The sequence below is a fragment of the Perognathus longimembris genome, chromosome 2 (assembly GCF_023159225.1).
Source record: "Perognathus longimembris pacificus isolate PPM17 chromosome 2, ASM2315922v1, whole genome shotgun sequence".
Taxonomy (NCBI): domain Eukaryota; kingdom Metazoa; phylum Chordata; class Mammalia; order Rodentia; family Heteromyidae; genus Perognathus; species Perognathus longimembris.
The window spans coordinates 42,836,839-42,857,417 of record NC_063162.1 but is presented as its reverse complement, the minus strand read 5'-3'; the positions used below and the strand labels follow the sequence as shown (position 1 = coordinate 42,857,417).

The following is a 20,579-nucleotide window of genomic DNA, read 5'->3' as shown; positions in this document are numbered from 1 at the left end:
CCTCTAAATCCTGGCCAGAATACATAGTTATTTAAACGTTTCGTATTTCTTTACCTGTGTTTCATTTATACTCCTTGGAATGTAGAAGTAGCTTAATGATTCAATTATAGAAGGACAGAAACTATTCATAGTAAGGTTCCCATAGAATAGTAGTACTTGAGATTCCTAGAAGGAGAACATAATATTGGATTAGAATGATTTAGAAATTCATCCTTAATGAAGCAATAGTTAACTTGAACCTTGACGATGAAGCAGGGGTTTGCTTTGAAAAATCAAAATTCTCCATCAGAATAACATCATGAATAAAGGCCTCATACATATTCCTGTGTTCTGGGAATATAATATACAAAGTAAAATCTAGATGGCTACCTTGGCATCGGGTGAGATGAAATAACAGCCTTGAGTATTTGATTGCCAGGTGAAGAGGTTATACTTCAGCTTCTAAAGCTGGATTCAGTAATGGACTTAGAGAGCTGCAGTAGCTTCTCACCAGGGAAAGGTCTTACAGGTAATCATATTAGAGAAGAATCTGCATGAGGAGTATTTTGCATTTTGATATGAACATTTCCAACCCTCAATGATTGATGCTAAACTCACAAATAAAGACCGGCATTTAAGACTTTCCATCATTCAAGGAGGGAGAATAAGACTTGTTTCAGTGGTGAATTTGGAACAGAAAAGCCAGCTCTTTTTAGTACTTAATGACATTAGATCAATGCTGACTGTTGGAAATAGAATTTTACAATACAATTATACATGTACTTTTGAATTCTCCAGGTACCTACACAAAAAGGTAGACATAGGCTGAACTTTTCTTAATATATTTTATTGAGTATATTAAACCAAAATGTTATCATTTAAATTTTTTATATAAAACTATTGCATATTCAGGAAGATTTTATCCTTTCAGGCTATCCCAATTTAGACTAGCCATATTTCAGTGCTTAATAGCCACAGGGCTGGAGGCTACAAATTGGACAGTTCAGTTGTCCATGGATGATGAGCGGGTTGAGTGTGAGGTTAGCATCTCCATTCATTCAGTAATTATGCTTTCAGTGCCTATTGTGTGTCACATTTCCTGTGCTGGGGATGCTATTTAAAGCCCTTCTCTTTGTTTCTCTAGCTTGACATATAGTTAGCATAACCCTTGATAAATGCTGAGTGAATTAATGAGTGAATAAAGGAAGTAGAATGTCCATTAATCCTATAGAAAAATCTTCAAAGAAATGCTTTGTTGAGGATACTGAAAAAAATTGAGATAGACTTATATTTTCATCTTGGCTTCATGTTCTTCAGGAATGTACTTAATAACTTTTGAATCTATTCATAAGAGACAGTAAGCTGTAATATGAAGCAGTCATAAAATACTTTACTATACCAAGTGCCCGGGTGCCATTTGTGGATATCATTGTTCAGTGAACATTTGCCTTCTTCCTTTCTAATTTGATTTTTTTTCCCGAAAATCTTATCTGGAAATTGATGACATGAGTTTACACATACCTCTAATAGGCACTTAATTTCAAAATGCAGGTGAAAGCTTTTGTCAGAAACATCAATAGGCTAAATGTTAGCATGTGCAAAATGACCTGATTGATGATGTACCCCAAGTTCTGACATATAATTAACTGGTATATGAAATTTCTCTGAAACTAAAATCTTCTGGTTATTATTCTTCGTGATGGCCAAAAGTTAGCCAGAAAACATGCTAAGTGACAAATAATGAATAATCCCAAATCTAGAACCCGATTTTGCTCTGACAGCAGCCTGACCATGTTCTATTTGATCTATTCCCTTAAATCAGCTCACATTTCATTAAATTAAAAAATGTGCAGAGAATTCCTGAAATATGTTCTGATTATAGGGTCCATCAATACAGAGCTCTACCATTTAAATTTTGATTCCACTTTTTAAATGTCATTCCATTCTTTTAGTTACATTCCTTCTCTAAGTGACTTTAGGAAAGTTAGGCTCCGGAATTCAATTTCATTGCCTATGAATGGAAGAGTAAGGATTAAAATAATCTTTTTTTTTTTCCTGGAATCTACAGCTCTAGATACCAGAAAAGTTATTTTGTTTTATAGAATACAAAATTTGATGGTAGATAGAGGAGGCAATTTAACCAGATGTATTGGAAGATTGGTTATTTACAAGATAAAACAAAACCCTAAAATTTAAGAGAAATAGGAGGTAAGAAAATGAAGAAAAACCATATCACTGTAATCATAAAAGTGCCGTATCATATTAATGATTGCAATGATTGAGATAAATATTGCTTTAAACATTTGGGGGGGGGGATAAGGAAACATCATCTGAATTAAGTGGCCAATGATTACATAGACAATATGTAGTAGGGATCAATTAGTTTCTATCAATGCCAGAGATTAAAGAAATAAGGTAGCCCTAAAAAATCTAGAAGAGTAACTTTTTTCCACCTGAGATTTAATTCTTTGGATGAAGAGAGAAAACATTTTCTGATTGTCAGAAAGTTGCTTTGAAGTGCATCAAGCTGCAAAAGTTCCAAGAGTTTATTGCATTCTTTTTTTTCTTATTCTAAATTTCTTAACTAGAGAAATAGAAAGCTGGAAGCGTTCTCTTCTGCTGGAAAAAATCTTTGAGCATGGAGTCATCCTTTTCTAACTCAGAACTGACTGCTTAGCTATTGTTTAGTGATCAGCTCACACGATACAAGACGGGAAAAACCAGGCATCATTTTCTAATGAGGAAGGACACCCAGTCCATTTGTAAATTGATCATTTGGAACTGAAATATATTTTTCCTTTTAGTCAGTGCAGGTACACACTTTAGCTTCTTCTTTTAGTCTACAAAAGCCTATTGAGTTCCTAAGTAGACATGAAGCTCTGCAGGGCATTTTGTCATTTTGTTTTTCTATCCTAAAGTAATAAGTGGTGTCCTACCTAACACTAAACTTCTTTCAGCCTGTATGAAGTGCATTCCTAAGGTGGTGACAAAAAATTCAAATGCTTACAGCGCGGTGCTAAGAAGTCATGAAGGAAAGAATATGTGCTTGACCATGAACCTCAGTCAGTTACTGCCTCATAGGAGTGCAGGCTCACTGTTGTCAGATGTTCTCATGTCTTTTCGCCTTTTTTGTTTTCAGTGCTGAGGACTGAACTCAGGACCTTGCACTTGCTAGGCAAGCACTTGTCCTCTGAGTGAAATCCTCAATTCCAGATTTTCCATTTTGTTGGAAGAATCCAGCCACATATATTTGTAATGTAAAAACCTGTTGATTTTTAAAAGTACTGAATCAACTTAAAATAAAATCATAGTCCTATTACTTGCACTAATATATATTACTACCATTAATCACTAGGTTGTGATTTCTGTTCTAGAGTCAAGCTTTGATAAACAGTGCTCTGCAAGATGATTTTTTTTTGTGTGTGGGGTGGTCAGGGATGTAGATAGGATCTGGTGGTTTCCCTTTTGAACAGTGTGAAGCTCTTAGGATAGAGCAGGAGAGGAAATGTAGATAAACTTGGATTTGGGGATGGCATTTCAGATACACTACCAAAACCACAATTCATGAAAGCAACAACTGTTGTGCCCAACTTCATTACAATGAAAATCTCCACTTTTCCAGCTAATGCTAGTTGTTTCAGGAAAATAAGCCACACACCAGGATAAAAAAACTTTTAAATGACAATTCTGATAAAAAAGTGATGCAAAACATACAAAATACACCTAAACAAACAAAACACTAATGAAGAAATGGAAAAATAGATGAAAAGATAATTAACTAAGAATGATATACGGGTGTCAAATAAGCAGACAAAGAGAAGTTCAATGTCATATACCTTCAGAGAATTATGAATTATAAAACAATGAGGTGCTACTACGTATCTATTAGAATGGCTACAATCCAAAGCAATGTCAATATCAAAAGCTGGTGAGGAAGCAGAGCAACCAGAACTTTTGTTTAGCATTGGTGGGAATGAAAATGTTACAGGGACTGTGGAAGACAGTTTGACAATTCTTCACAAAGTTAACACACTTTTTTTTTAAGATGTACGTATATTTTATTTATTTATTTATTTTTCAAATTTTTATTATCAAACTGATGTACAGAGAGGTTACAGTTTCATACGTTAGGCATTGGATACATTTCTTGTACTGTTTGTTACCTTGTCCCTCATACCCCCCTCCCCCCTCCCCCTTGCCCTTTCCCACCCTGAGGTGTTTAGTTCACTTACACCAAACAGTTTTGCAAGTATTGCTTTTGTAGTTGTTTGTCTTTATTTACCCTGTGTCTCAATTTTGGTATTCCCTTTCAATTTCCTAGTTCCAATACCAGTATACACGGTTAACATAGCTCTAGCATGGTAGTGTGATGTTTACCAAAAGGATCTGAAAACTCACATTCACATTGAAACCTGCACACAAATGCCTATAAAAGCTTATTCTTAATTGCCCCAAAAGCTTGAAAGTCATTCACATTTCCTTCAAAAACTCAAAGGATAAATAAATGGGGTACATCAAGATCATGGATGGAATATTACTCAACACTGACAATAAGCGAGTTACCATACCATGAACTTACATGCATATTAGTAAGCAATCTTAAAAAAAAGTTGCATACCATAGGGGCTCAATGACATGACATTCTAGAAAAGGCAGAAGTATAGAAATAACCAAAAGAGTAGAGAATGCCAGACATTGATGGAGAGAGTGGAGAGATGAATAGACAGAAACACAGATTTTTAGGGCAGTGAAGCTATTCTGAGCAATGTTACAGTATTTAAGTATTTGTGAGAAGTCACAGAACAGAAGGAGTAAACTCCTGCATGAACTGTGGACACTGGGTGCTGGCAAAGTGTTGATGTTCATTGATTGTAAGGACTATACCACTGGAGTACATAGGATGCTGGTAGAAGAAGATGCAATGTATAGAGAAGGAGAGTGAGAAGTAGATGGGGCTTTCACCTCTCATCTGGATTTCTCTCAGAACCTAACTGCTCTAAAATCGATTTCATTCATTATTTCATTAAAGATACTACTCATGTAACAAGTCCTTCCAGTTAAATTAACAAAATCTGGTAGTGTAAAAGAAATGCTAAGACGTCTCATTTAAAATTTTCTTTCAGGGCTGGGGATATGGCCTAGTGGCAAGAGTGCTTGCCTCACATACATGAGGCCCTGGGTTCAATTCCCCAGCACCACATATACAGAAAACGGCCAGAAGTGGTGCTGTGGCTGGCTCAAGTGGCAGAGTGCTAACCTTGAGCAAGAAGAAGCCAGGTACAGTGCTCAGGCTCTGAGTCCAAGCCCCAGGACTGGCAAAAAAAATAAAATAAAAATAAAATTTTCTTTCAGGTCATATATGGTGGCATACTCCTGTAACCCCAGACATTCAAGGTGGAGAATATTGGTTCGATGCCAGCCCAACAAAAAAATATTGTAAGAGAGAGACCCCACTTCAACCACTAAGCTGGGTGATGTGGTGCCCCCTTTTCTCTCAGCCACATTGGAGCTTATCTCGATGAAGGTCGGGACAGCTGGAGAAAAATGCCAGGGAGTCTACAGAACATAATAAGAGCTTTGGAAGCAACAAGGACTTGGTTGTAGATCATTTGGTAGAATGCCTGCATAGTAAGTGCAAGGATCTGAGTTCAAAGTCCTTGTAGTACCCAAATGATCTCTTATTAGTAGACATTTTCATTTATTTCTAATCAACAGTCCATAATCCTGCAATATTTTTGAAAAAGTGCTGTTGTTAGATTTTCCAGGGTGTTGCTTGAATAAGAGCTGGAGTACACACATCAGTCAAACAGCAGCATGCCAGATGTAAAACGCACCTAGGAAAGCAGCCACCAGCAGACATTTACACTCAGATGTGCAAGTCTGACTAACATCAAAGTGGGAGTATCCTTGTTAATCTTCATGTCAGTGAAAATGGCTATAGGATTATGATACTTACAGGCATACAAGAGGACCTGGCATTTTATTTTGTTTTGTGAATTCTGGAACCCCCCAATCTGTAGATTCATACATATTATATTATCAGACTTTTCGAGTTCCCCATACCCATTGGCAGTTAGATTCTTTCACTTAGTTTTGTCATGAGCTGATGAGCTTTGTTGCAGGAATTGATGTCAGGAGCACAGTCAGCAACTCCCTTTAGGAAATTGACTGTCACCATTGATTCTGCTGAGTAGAAACCTGGGATGTTGCCTGTGTACACATCGCATTTAGCCTGTGACTCCATGCCAGTGTGTGTATGTGTGTTTGTGTGTGTGTGTGTATGTGTGTAAATCTGTTCATTATCTATTTTATGAATTTTGTGGTTATTACAAGCCTTCTTTTTAAAAGCAAGAAGAGGCTTGCCATTGGCAACCCCTTACCTGTAATACTAGTTACTTAGAAGCCTGAGATTTCAGGTTTAGGTTTAAAGCCAGCCCAGGCAGGAACGTCATGAAATTCTCATCTCCAATTAGTCACCAGAAAGCAGGAATTGGAGCCTTGAGAGAAAAAGTTAAGAGAGAGCACCAAGTCTCTAAGTTCAAGTCCAGTAATGGTATGAGGGAAAAAATAAAGCAGTCATATAATTCAATGCATATACTACAAAATTAAGACAATTGAGGGAAGGTTGGGGTTGGTGTTGTGATGAATGGGGAATTGAAAGCTGATATTGATCAATATGTATTATGTTCATAAACTGATTTGTTGAATGGATGCTCCTTTGTATACTACTTAAAGATAATAATTAAAAAGATGAATGAGGAAAAGCATGGAGATAACCCAAGATCTATTTATACATCTATTTCTGTGCTGTTTTTATTATTTTTCCTAGTAATCATAACAGGCTGCTCCAGGCTAGGTTAGTTCTTTATAGTTCCAGTACTCTCTGCTTCTGGAGTCCTCTTTTCTAAATGTTCTAGTATATAAGAACCATTTCCCTATGATCAGCCCTCATGTCATTTCTGAACTTTGTGGCCAGTGAAATATTTCAGCAGGGAGCTAATGACTGATTAGACCAGAATGATGACTGGCAGATAGCTAAGTGATAGTGCATGGATCTGTTTTCTATAATTTAACTTGTGTTCAGAAAAATCCACAGATGTAAAGCTACTCGCTGAATTTAAAAAACACTATGCTGAAGCAGTGAAGACTATGGCATGCAGGCAGTCACATAGGAGTTAGACAAAGCTTAGGTTCCCAAAGTGTAGTCATTGCACAAAAGCAGATTTAACAACTTTCTACTTAGAGGAAATGGTTAGAACTTGCCACTACCCACACCATTTAGCTGCCTCAAACTTCTTGTTCATTTATTATTTTACAGTTATTGTACTATTAGCATTTTCTATAATTTCAAAAATCAACTTTTTGTTTTAGTTTGTGGTGGTCATGAGGTGGTCATTGAACTTGGCCTGAGTGCTGTTCCTGAACTTTTTTTATCGAAGGCTAGTGCTCTACTACTTTGAGCCACAAAACCCATTCTGTTTTTTCTGGTGGTTAATTGGAGATGAATCTCACAGACTTTCCTGCCAAGACTGATTTTGAACCATAATCCTCAGATGTCAGCCTCCTGAGTAGCTAGGAATATAGGCATGAGCCACGGGTGCCTGGTAAAACATCTTTTTTATATGTGATTGGACAGGAGTTTGAGAGATGGAAGAATTTAAAAGGTTAGGCCTGTAGCCCACACTTTTCAATTTGCAAGTAAGAAAGTAGAGGAATATGTTGATGGGTGGCATATAGTTAGTTGGGAGAAGGGTGAGTTCCAAGTCTTACTGCAAATGCAATAATATTATCTCTTTATCTTCCTTATCTCATGCCTCACCATGGAAAATCTTGTGTATGCTTTCTCTCTAGCTGTGTTATTAGCACCTAGAATAATGAATCTATGCAATGCGTGTCATTGGCTGCTCCACAGGTAGACCATTTAGTAACTACTTATAATTGTTAATTGGATGACTGACTAAATGCAGACTTTTACAGCATCCATTCCTTTTAAAAATTTTATTTTATTAAATTTAATTTAAACAATTATTCATTTAAGTTTATTAAATTTAAATCAACAAATCAGTTATAAATATAAACCACTTTGTCACCATTTTCATCATCCTCCCATATCCTTGATGGCTCAACCCCTCTCTCAGTTTTCTTAGTTTCATTGGATAGGCATTGAATGTCATGACTACATTCTCCTCTCTTCTTTCTTCATTTGTCTATCCCTTCTACTCGAACCTCCCCACCCCTTGTTCAAGTGCTATTTTCCTGGCATTCATATTGTTGGACCATAAGTTTGTTTTCCCAAGAAATTACACCATTTGAATTTTCTCCTGCAAATACTGTGTGTTGGTTAACACATTTGTGTGCACATGAACACAACCTTGTATGTGTTTTCTTCTCCATTTATAGATAAGTTCTACCTTCCATATAGGAGAAAGAACATGTGTTCATTTTCTCTCTGGGCCTAATTTACTAAATCCAACATTTTTTTCCCCCAGATCTACCCATTTCTTTGCAAATGATTTCATTTCATTCTTTATAAACAGACATGACTGGTAAAGGATGGTGATAAGATTCTTCAGTCCGCTACTTATTCCATGCACCTTGTATATTTTTCTATATGGTAAAGTTAAAGCTAGCAGTTCAACTTATTCGTCAGTATTTTTTTTTAAACCAAGTGTACTAAAAATTTGCCTTAGGAAACTGCAGAATATAGTTTGGACATAACTTGGACTTGTTACACTCAGTTTAACATATTGGTTATTTCTGAATATGCCAAACTTGGCAAAGCTCTGTGCTTGAGTGTTACAGCACCTGGTTGGGTGTGAGGAGAGCCTTCGCCCTGGTCGTGGCTGGTATGGAGTTGTGTGGAGATGACAGCATTGTGAATGAGGGCCACAAAGTGCTGAGAGCAGTGCTGCCTGTGGACAGGTGACTGAGTCTGTGCCAGACTGCAATGAAAAATGAATCTTGAGTCTTCAGTTGTGACTCTTGGCTGTCCCAGAGATTCTGTGTTTTGTGTGGCTAAATGGATTACTGTCTAAAATTCAAGTGGGATATTTCAGAGGTCATTAAACCTCTGAAACCAACCAACGCACTTGGGTGGGCTGATTCCTGAACTGTTTTATTTCAGTTCATTTCTCAGGTGTAAAGAAACTCTTAGAACACCTAAAGACAGAATGATTATACCTCGGCTTTGGAGAAAAAAACTCAAGTGAACAATTTCACTTATTGGAACATGAAAGAGGCTTAATTATACTGATTATTTTTTCCATGTCATTTGTTTTTGAGGCATGGATTAGGTAATACCCTGTTTCCTGCAAACTTAAAAAAATTTAACGAACCAATTAATCAAGTGTTTAATAACATAATCCTGAAATAAAGCCAAATATTTAAAGCATAAATGCAAGGCAAATAATTTTTTGTCATTTTACTAATCTCTAAGTAATCAATGACTGTTAGTTAATACATAGCAGAAACAAAGAAGAGTGGCAGTACCTTGCATGTCAAGCACCTGTATCTGATATCTGAGCAGGTAAAATGACTCAAGTGTAAATGTCACACAAAATATGAAAAATTTAAAATCTCATTTGAAGAAGCAAACACACGGAAGACCATAGAAGAGGATCTTTCATCTTATCAATACAATATGAACTCAGAGATAATTATCACAAACATTATTCATATATACAGAAAGAATTCCTGTGGTGCAAATGCAATTGTGTGAGGCCATATGGAAGGACTCTTTCAGCAACTTTGAAAACTTGGATTTGTGTTTTCCCAGTCTCCAGCTTCCAAGTCCATTATTATTGTGAATTACTCTTCTTGGCCCAGCCCTATATAAACCAGTCTGTGAAACTTCCCTTCCACCTGCCTCATAGCAGACATTTTCTCCTGTGGTGTTCACACAACACTTTGCCAATGTCTTTAGATTTTGAATCCTGACTCACTTGTTGTTCACATGATGGTGAATCTGTTTTCAGGCAAGTGTGACCAGTGAACTGGCAGTTGTAACAAGCCCACAGGTAAGGTGGGTGCTCTGGACTGGGTTTTTAAAGCAGAAATACAGGACAGTCTAGGAGGTAAGCTGCTCCAGAATTGGTTTCTGTCTTTACATTCCCAGAACTTTCTTGTTGTAGGCAATATTCAATAAATAAAGGGTCCTATCAAAGGCAAATATAATTTAATCACGCTTATGGTCTAACTCATGAAGACTTCATAGTCATAACTTTGTAATGACAGAGGTGGTTCAATTGCAAAAGGTGCTTCTGTTTGCATTCTTGAGGACAATATATCTGAGTGGGAATACACATTTTATGTGGAGAAAAGAAACCAGAAAGCAAAGGAGAAATCTGGATTTCACTAACAGATCAGAAAGGAAATATGAGATTCTATCTAGGTAAATAATGATGAACATTTGCAGGAGAAAACACAATCAATTGCATGATGTATTATGGCTTTGGGTAGAGATCCCTTCAAGTAGTTGGAATCCTAGTTAATATCTAGAGAAAGAATATTAACTTAAGAAGAATTCAATATATTTAAAATAGTAACAATTACTTTTGGAGTAAAAATTCTAACAATAAAGAACATGCAGTCACAAATGCATTGAGAAGAGAGTAAACATGATTTAAAGTGATCATCTGTACACATATACACTGTGAGAATGAGAAATCTGCATTAAGAGGAAAAATTAGGAAAAAACGAAAAATATCAAAATATTCATTGGAGTTGGTATATCTCCATTTTACCCTGGCATTTATTATCACACAAAACTTGACATGAACTTAGAGCTTATGCTTCTTACATAATATCTTTCCCCTGCCTACACTTGAGACATGACATTATTATTAAAAGTTTTATAATCTAGCCTTTTATTCTAGACATAGGTCTGTCTCATTAGCTTTCCATGAAACACAATGTTCGTTTTAAACTTTCAAAGTCAAATCTTTATGAGGTCACAAAAAGATCTTTTATTGAAAGTTTGCTTATTCTTCTTTTTGGTCAGTTTTTGTTTGAAACCCAAACATTGCTATATATAAATTGCATTATTATAGAAAATGTATTAGATATGGCACAATATATATTCACGTATATAGCAAAATCCAATACAAAAGTGAATCAACAAAATATTTAGGAAATTTCTAGTGTCTACTTAAGAAGAAGAATACATTATTTTCCTGATATAAAATAAACTATTAAGGTAATAACCTAAAGATAAAAGTAGGAGATTTTTGTTGATTTACCATATAACAAACATTATAAAGTGGAACATCATTTTTTGGCTTTAAAATGTGAAAAAGTGGGGCTGGGAATGTGGCCTAGTGGTAGAGTGTTTGCCTAGCATACGCAAAGCCCTGGGTTCGACTCCTCAGCACCATATATATAGAAAAAGCCAGAAGTGGCACTGTGGCTCAAGTGGTAAAGTGCTGGCCTTGAGAAAAGGAAGCCAGGGACAGTGCTCAGGGTCATGAGTTTAAGCCCCAGGACTGGAAAAAAAAAAGCTGCAAAAAATATGAAATGTGGGCTGGGAATGTGACTTAGTGGTAGAGTGCTTGCCTAGCATGCATGAAGCCCTGGGTTAGATTTTTCAGTACTATATAAACAGGAAAAAACAACAACCCAGAAGTGGCACTGTGGCTCAACTGGTAGAGTTAAACTAGCCTTGGGCGCAAAGATGCTTGGGGACAGAGCCTAGGCCCTGAATTCAAGCCCCAGGATTGGCCAAAAAAAAAAAAAAAAAAAAGTGAAAAAGTCCTCTTGCAAACACCATCCACAGAATAATTTTTGATAGAAATAAATGGATATTTTTTGTTAACAGTTAAAGCTATCACTTGTATATTAACCAGGGAATAATTATCCATGGGGTTCTCATTATTGTTAAAGAAGAATTAATATAGGAAAATAATTACTGAAGAAAAACAAATTGTAACATGTTCTTCAGATTATATATTTATAGAGGAGTGAAGGCGTATCCACATTTCTTGAAATTAGTAATAAAATACAGTATTTGGAAGGATTTTTTTCAAATCGGCAATTTTTCTAGGAATAACAAGAAATGTAGTGGGGAGATATGACAAATACCATCAAAATTGATTAGAATAAAGACAGGAAGAAAATATGGATTAAAAACTTGATAGAGAAAACAGATTGGTAATATAAAAATTCTTCCTTTCTGCACAGAAAACATGTCATATGTAAAACTAAAATTCAATCCCATATCAGAAAATAGTATCAATATGATCAAATTTAAGTTAGTCATTTGAGTGCATATTTACTTTATTATAATTTATTTTACACCTGGTGGAGTATGAGAAAGAATTTCAAAGACAGACAAAAGTTTTGTTTTTTAAGAACACAGTACTGGGAAGAAAGACAAATGAAAAAATGCATAATTTCACATGATTTTACCGCTGATATCACTGTAACTAATTTTGGTACCCTGGGTATTGTATATACATTTATTGGAACTAGGGAAGGGCAGGGGAACATCAAAATGGAGAAACAAAGGATAAAAGATGAACCAATGTAACAGCAATACTTATAAAACTATATGCTGTAAAACAACTGCACAACTTATGGGGAGGGGAGGAGGGAATTGGAGAGAAGGAAAGGTGGGAGAAAAATGAGGGAGGAGGTTACAAATTGGATAAGAAATGTACTCACTCTCTTATGTATGAAACTGTAAGCCCTCTGTACATCATTTTAACAATAAGGAACTTTTTAAAAAATGCAGCACTGGTATCTGGGAATGTGGTTTAGTGGTAGAGTGCCTGCCTAGCATGCATGAAGCCCTGGGTTCAGTTCCTCAGCACCACATAAACAGGAAAGGCCAGAAGTGGCACTGTGGCTTAAGTGGTAGAGTGATAGCCTTGAGCAAAAAGAACCCAAGGATAGTGCTCAGGCCCTGAGTTCAAGTCCCAGGACAGGCAGAAAAAAGAAAATAAAGCAACACTGAAGTAAAATATGAATATGAAGAAGCTTTCACAAAGCATCATACTTCAGTTACAAGTATAGGAGAATCTGAAAATAAGCATAGCCTCCAATTAGAAAATTATACATACAACCAACTGAGGCATAAGTTATATGTGTAACTGAATAATGTGATTATCTCATTAGATGAAGTATAATTTACGTCAATCCTTGAATATACTTTAACAATATGAATGAAGCAACTAGTTCATATATTTATATTCCTTTATATTTATATTTATCTTTTGTCTTAGTATTCTTATTCCTAGGTATCCACTAGTCAGAAGATGATCATCTACTTAATTATAATCTGCTATGGTACTGTATGTTATGAAATATGGTATTTCTCTATGGAATACTCTTGATAATACTGAGGAAATGTTTTTAAGAAATAGTTACAAATTATTTTTAAGAAATTTTATTTTACTTATTTATTTATTTTGGCCAGTCCTAGGCCGTGAACTCAGGGCCTGAGCACTGTCCCTGGCTTCTTTTTGCTCAAGGCTAGCACTCTGCCACTTGAGCCACAGCGCCACTTCTGGCCATTTTCTGGGTATGTGGTGCTGAGGAATCAAACCCAGGGCCTCATGTATGCGAGGCAAGCACTCTTGCCAGTAGGCCATATTCCCAGCCCTAGTTACAATTTTTTTAAACTACACACAAGAAAGAAAAGAGATAGACAAAATGTAAAAAAGCATAAGGCAGGTTATCAGTGTATGCTTGGGAAAAAAGCTGTTTTTTTTCTTGTTTATTCCAAATTTGCTTTAAAAATATTTTTATATAATGTAGTGTTAAATAAGATTTTGTCTAAGGCCTAAATAATGTCTTTTCCTCAGAGTATTCGTTGCATTGCTAAATTAGAAGTTTATCACTTTTCAGTTGCTAAAACTGAGTGACAAGTACAGATACAGTAGTCTCTGGGTTTTCTCTGTGTAGCTGCCCCATCCAAGCTCACTGCAAATCTTTGGGTTTGGGATAACTTCCTTAAGCCCCCTGCTGGTATAGCAAAGGAACAGAATAACTTGGACAAATTACAATCAACTCAGTTCCCCAATGTTACATTCCAGATGTTACAAACAGTTGTTGCAAATTTCATCTAAGTAGTCTAGCATACTTTGTGTTATTAATTTGAGCATAGATGCTAATTTTCTTTCAGCTTTACAAATTGCTCTGAAAGGGGAATTATCTTTTATTGACTTGAAAACTCTTAAAGGTTACCTGAATCCTACCCAAATGGGAACATCCAAAAATCAGGCATATGTTCTACAGTATTCTTTAGTTTGGAATATCACCACAGAATGTCCCTTTCTCTATAAAGATTAATCTTGAAAAATCATTATTGGTAGCAAGGTGGGTGCAATACATCATGGTGAATGTGTGAGGTAATTATTGTTTCTGCTAAGACAAATGTGGCTTGTGTTTTGCTCTGCTTCAGAAAGCTTAATAAAATTTTCTCATCAACTTTGTTCAATATCCATATAAATTTGTATAGTTGCAAGCAAAATGCTGCCCATACGTATTAAGTTCAGCAGCAGCTTAGAGATCCATTATTAAAGGAGACTTAAGTGACAAGGTTCTGTTGAAACTTGGGAAAGAAGGGAGGGAGGGAGCAGGAAATATGAATGAAAGGGAAGGAGGGCATGGGGGAGGGTAGGGAGAAAGAAAACTAAGCCACTGGGATACTCACCCATATTTAACTGAGCTTGCTTTGACTTAAATGTGCTAATTGAACTAAGCCCAACTGTCTTGTCTCCCAATTCATTAGCAATATTGTAATTAAAAGAGCACCTTCAGTTCCAGAGGGTAATGACCTTTTTAATTGAAGTTGGGAGTTCACATAGCTGCTGAATACAAGCAAAATTAAATGCTGAATTCAAAGGCCAAATTTTCTCCTGGTGAACTTGCAATTAGAAATCACATGTGAATTGCCTTGGCATTGGGCTCCTGTTTTCATGTGTGGCCTTCCTTGAATTCAGAGGAAAATGTTATCTGTCCAAAAATCATTGTGCATTTGATTGAGACTTGATTGATTCATAATGGCTATTTAGCCAAAACAAATTTTTGTTACATCTTTCACAAATGTTTCATCATTATAAAATGTTAACTTACAGCAATCACTGTTTATATTTTGCTACAGCCTCGTCACTTGTATCACTACATAAACACACATTTTTGCATTGTCTTTTTTTTGTTTTAATATCAGTAGTGGGGGGTTGAACTCAAGTCCGTACTTGTTAGCCTGCCATGATACTGCTGGGGCACACTTTCATCTCGACTTTTCACTGGTTAATTTTAGGATATGGTCTTAGTTGACTTTCAAGTACATGCCTGAGACTTGATCTACCTAGTCTAAATTTCCTGTTGTTGGGAGCACAGGAAAATAAACACTACCCGCCCTGGAGATTTTTTTTTTTTTGGTTGATCAGGTACTGGGATTTGAACTCAGGTATTTGTGCTTGCTTGACATTGCTCTACCACTTGTGCTACATCTTATGTGTTACTACTCTCTTTGATCTTTTCTCTAAGAAGACTTTTTAAATGTTTAGGCTGAGATCAGAGGATTTCTGCTTGAAGCCTGTTCCCAGCAGCAAAGTCAGTGAGATTCTTACCTCCAATCACCAGTAAAGCCAGAAGTGGAACTGTGGCTCAAGTAGTTGAGTGCCAGTTTTCAGTAAAAAAAGCTAAGGGTCAGTGCCCAGGCCCTGAGTTCAAGCCCTAGTACTGGCACAAACAGACAAAAAAATCATTATTATCATCAACAACAACAAAACTTAGATGAATTAGTATCACATTATCAGGGGCTTTATTCAGATCAAGGATGCCCACTGTGTGGCTATATCTGAGAGGAAATTGAACAGTGAGTAACTGCACAAGGTGATTGCATCAGCAGAGATTTGCTAATAAAAATTACCCTTGATTTACTTTAATAAAGATACTTGGGTCTATTATGTTCATGGACCTTGACTATTCCCAAATCAGATACCCCATCTTATATTCCTCATATCAGCAATCCTAGCCTAGTAGATGATCTCTACCAGTTTATAGAAAGGAGGCAAATAGTATAATTGAGAGCACATTTGGAATAAGTCTCTTTCTTTCCCTCCAGATTTTTAGATCTTAAGGTGGGTTATAGCCTGCCTATATTTCTTCAAAGCTCGTTTACAGCATCCAGCACAATGTTCAGTCTATAGGTTGCGTGCTATACATATACTTTCTGATTAAAAGAGTTATATTCCAAATTTATTTTTGGAAAGGGTAAAGAGAAACTACAGGAAAATCATATGAATTTGCCCATAAAGGGACTGCGATTCTTCACACATAATTTTAACTCCTGTTTACCCAGTATGTAGAATGTTTTTATGGGAAATGTATGTATGATGTCAGCATGCATATATGCATATGTACTACTCAAAGATATACTTTTCAATCCCATGATGATTTCCCCTTACCACTTAGTGTATTTCTTCTCACTGTCAACTGGTATGTGCTAAGGGAATGCAAATTAACTGTATCATTGATTTAACTTAGACATAATTAGTAAGGTAAATCTTCTGCCAAAAAACCACAGAGCACATTCCAAAGCCAAATATAAATGAGCTATGATTAGCCTGCTGCTCCCCTTTATTAGTGCAAATTGATGGTGTATTCCCTGTGGGTGTAAAATGCAGAGCTATGTGTGTTTTCTGGGAGTTACAGGACCATTTGTGACTGCAACGGCAGCTTTGAATCTCACTGTCTGTGATAATATCCCCATATTTAGTTGATATGAGAAACCAGGATTCAGCTGAGACAGTGTCAACTGATTAAAAAGTATGAGTAGCATTTGTAAGCAGAACACATAACGAGCTAACTACATTTTTCTATCCGCAGATAAGGTATGTTCTCTTCATGCAAATATTTCAATGTTCCTCTCCTACCCTAGGCTGTCACTCAGATTGTGAATAGCATTGTTACCAAAGAGCACTTTCAGATTCACACTGGAGGAGAGCAAACACAAGGAGTAGCAATCCATTTGAGAGAAAACACAAGGAGGAGCAATCCATTAATGAAACACACTCACCACCAATTAATTACCCTCTTTTTCTTCTGTTCTGGCCTGTAGCACAACTCCAGAAAGAGGAAAAAAAATGATTCAAGGAGAAGGAAAGTCCTCAAATTAAAATTTCAAGTCTGATTTATGAGACTGCTTTGTCTGAACAATCTAGGGTTTTTTGCCTCGTTCTAATTTCAATTATTTGTTCTTCTGCTTCCCTGACTAGCCTGTTCTCTTACAACCCAGGTTCTGGTGCAGAGCCTGCAGCCTTCCCCTTTTGGCTTGTTTTCATTACAACACTTCTGCCTGAGAGGCACAAAGACCCTGGAAGCTGGGAATCCAGACTATATAGAGCAAAACCCACTGTTGGCAGTGGGTAGTTAAGAGACAGTGAAGGCTGTTAACTTACACAGTTGTTCTCTGGTAGCCATGTTGGGGTACTGCATACGTATCATTATTTACAACCAGGGTCACTGTTCCAGTCCCTGCTGGGATTCGTTTTTATCAAGAAGAAGTAAGCAAGATGGCTATAAACTGTCCTGGGTGGCGAACTGGCATTTAAGATACTTTTTGATGACCTCTCTTTCCTAATCATGTCTTGTGGCTATCAGGCAAAGTGCTTGAGGGCTATATGGGTACACAAGGGTATAATTTTGGAGTGTTAGCTCTAATGCTATTGCTTCCATTTGCAGAGGACTGTAGGGTTTTAAAAGATGGGCTATTGAGAAGAGTGGTAGGAGGGCATGCCAGCTGTGGGATACAAAAGAGAGTGAGCTACCACAGCAGTGCAGAGTGGGGAAATTTATGGGTCTAAATTGGGAATTCCAACATTTGCTTTAACTGAAGAATAAAATAAATGTGAAAAACATGAACTTGAGAGAATACTGAAATAGCACACTGAAACAAATTTTAAGAGTTCCTTCTAAGAAGTATGGAATAGATTTGATTAGTAATAGGGTTATTATGAGGGTTTGTAAGGAAGGGAAATGACAAAATCATGTACATGTATATATACATACATACACACACACACACACACACACACACACACACACATATATAGAGGAACATACATATATATTAGGAAAATGGACTTTTCCCAAGTAAAAAGATGTGTCAGGTAGTTTATCCAAGAGATGAAATGTGTAAAGTTCCAGTTAAAGATGATAGCACAGTCGAAAGAATGTTAACACCAAAGACTTCTAAGGAGCAGTGACAAGACAAGGACCATTACGATAGTTGGGAAGAAAGAGGGCTTGGAGATGACAGTGAAATATAAAGATGAGGTGCTGAAGAGCAATGCATGGCTTCCTCATTGGAAAGTTTATAACTGAGAGGATGGGCAAGCCTAGAGAATATGGTGGCAAGTTTGATTGTAGCCACATTCAATCTGTGATTTTCATGGGACCTGTGTAAGATATTTATTTGGAGAAATACACATTAGAGATAACATCTACAGGTATATCAGAGTGCTAAAGCTGCGTTGCTTAAGCACTCAAGTCCCCTAACAACTCCAAATGTCTGACAGGGTTTGAAGAGTCTTCTGGGCAGCTGCACATACACAGATAAGCTGACAGAAAGGCAGATAACAGTTAATCCACATACCAGGATGATGGTATGCTCCATTTCTACCAGGATACTTGTGTTCGCTGCATCTGGGGGTTCTGCCAGATCTTTCCCTGTATATTAATTCATCTGACTATTTATATCCTTTAAAAGTCTTGAGTAAAGTGGCAAATCAAGTTACCCTGAGTTCTGGAGCTACTGGAGTGAACTCATTGAGCCTAATAAAGGGATTGTAGAAGCCCATATGTAACAGCTGGAGGCTCTCAAGTTCTATAGGTTTATACTTGTGACTGATCTCAAGAGAGGGAAGCAGTATGTTGGGTGAACCTTCAACATCTGGCTTAGAGGTTGTCTCGGGGTAAATTTAGAATTGAACTAAGGTAGAGGATGCCCAGCTGATGACCACTGTAAAACCAACCACCGACTTGCTCCAGGAGGATGAAGGTCAGAGGAATAAGTGATCTGTGTTGTGAGCATAGGAAAACTGAGTTTGAATCTGTTCCTCAGGAAGATTAAGGAAGAAAGAGGATAAGTGTTCTGGAAGTGACAAAAGGAATTACTGGGACACAATCTACCTTTGAACAGGCACATAGCTAAGGGTTTTAGAAGAGAAAATATCCATGGCCTGAGAGGGAGAATCCTTTTAAGGGACATCAGATATCATGTAGATGGAGATGTTGAAGGGAATTTCCAGAGGTAATTTGCAAAGTTCTGGAGGGTGTGGTGGAATGGTTGTCATTTGTTAAGAGAGGAGGGTTTTCCATGTCTGGAGAGGCTGAAGTAGTGGTTAAAGGAAATAAGGAAATAAGAGCTTCGTGGCATATCATCCTGATGGCTCTCAGGAAGGAAGCCTCACCCACAATGCACATGGGAAAGTTGTTCTTTTCTCAGGATGAGGAAAGGTGCACAGCTATAGAGTTGGCTGGGGGAAGAAATGAAGTCACTGCAAATGACAGTGAAAATCCGTGTTGTCCCAGGCAGAGGTGAAACACTTTAATGGGACCTGTGTTTTTAGCACAGGCACCTCTAGACAATGATTTCCAGTCAGGGGAAGAGGTTCCTGAGGCCATGTTATAAGAACCAAGATACAGGAACCAAGAATAGAAGCTATGCTAACAGCGAGTCACAAGACAGCATATTAGCAAAGCCTGAACTGTTGACCTACATGATAGAGTCCTGGCATAATGCAACTCAAGAGATTCAAGGAAAATCTCAGGGGTCATTCTGGGCCTTGAAAATCCCAGACTTATTTGCTACACAAGTTCATTTCCAATTATACTGGTATTTTAGCCACATTTTTCAAGATGCTCATTGAAACCAATGTGCATGGGTGAGGAATCTGTAACGGGCCTTGGCAGATATAAGTACACCAGGGAATCAGCCCTTGGTAAATCCAAGAAAGAGACAGATGTCACAGGGAAGTTTTGAGAAGAGACAGGAGTGGAAAAGCAGCTGAAAGGGGTGGTGGGAAGGAAGGGAGGTTCTGAGAGGCACAGGCAAAAGTTTTTTTTTTTTTTTAAACTATCTGCTCCCCAAAGTTTTTATATTTTAGCTTTTTTTTTTTCAGCTGAGCAGAGGAAAATATCACACAGATGCTCACTGTCATGTTAACCGGGCAAATCAGCTTGTCTGCATGATGTCTGCTTCTCATCTCATTTCTTTTCGTGTCATGGGAGGACTGGTATTACAAAGATAAATTGAAGTGTTCACATGGGGCCCAGAGGTTTGTAGTTCTAAAGAGACGTACACAAATATTCCATTTGAGTGTAGAAAGAGCTACAAAAGCCTTTCCCTGTAGGCTTGAGGAAAGGAGCTAAGAGTTCTCAAGCTAGTGAATCTTCTTTTGATGACTTCTGGGCCTCTTTCTGGAGGAGTTGTCTCTGGTTCCTTAGCACCAGGGTCTCACTGTCCTGTGAATTCAGGGCTGTGGGGATGCATGAAATCAAAACAACAAAAAGTAAAAAAAGTATAACATCAGTGCCTTCCATGAATCCCATAAAAAGCAAGAATACTTTAAGAAAAAAAAAGTTAAAAGGAA

The 20,579-nt window shown here is 37.1% G+C and overlaps 1 protein-coding gene across 1 annotated transcript in view; it reads left to right on the top strand.

Annotated features, from left to right (window-relative positions):
* Positions 1-20,579, top strand: part of Ctnna3 (catenin alpha 3) — a 1,259,651-nt gene that overhangs the window by 683,167 nt on the left and 555,905 nt on the right. The window lies entirely within an intron of this gene.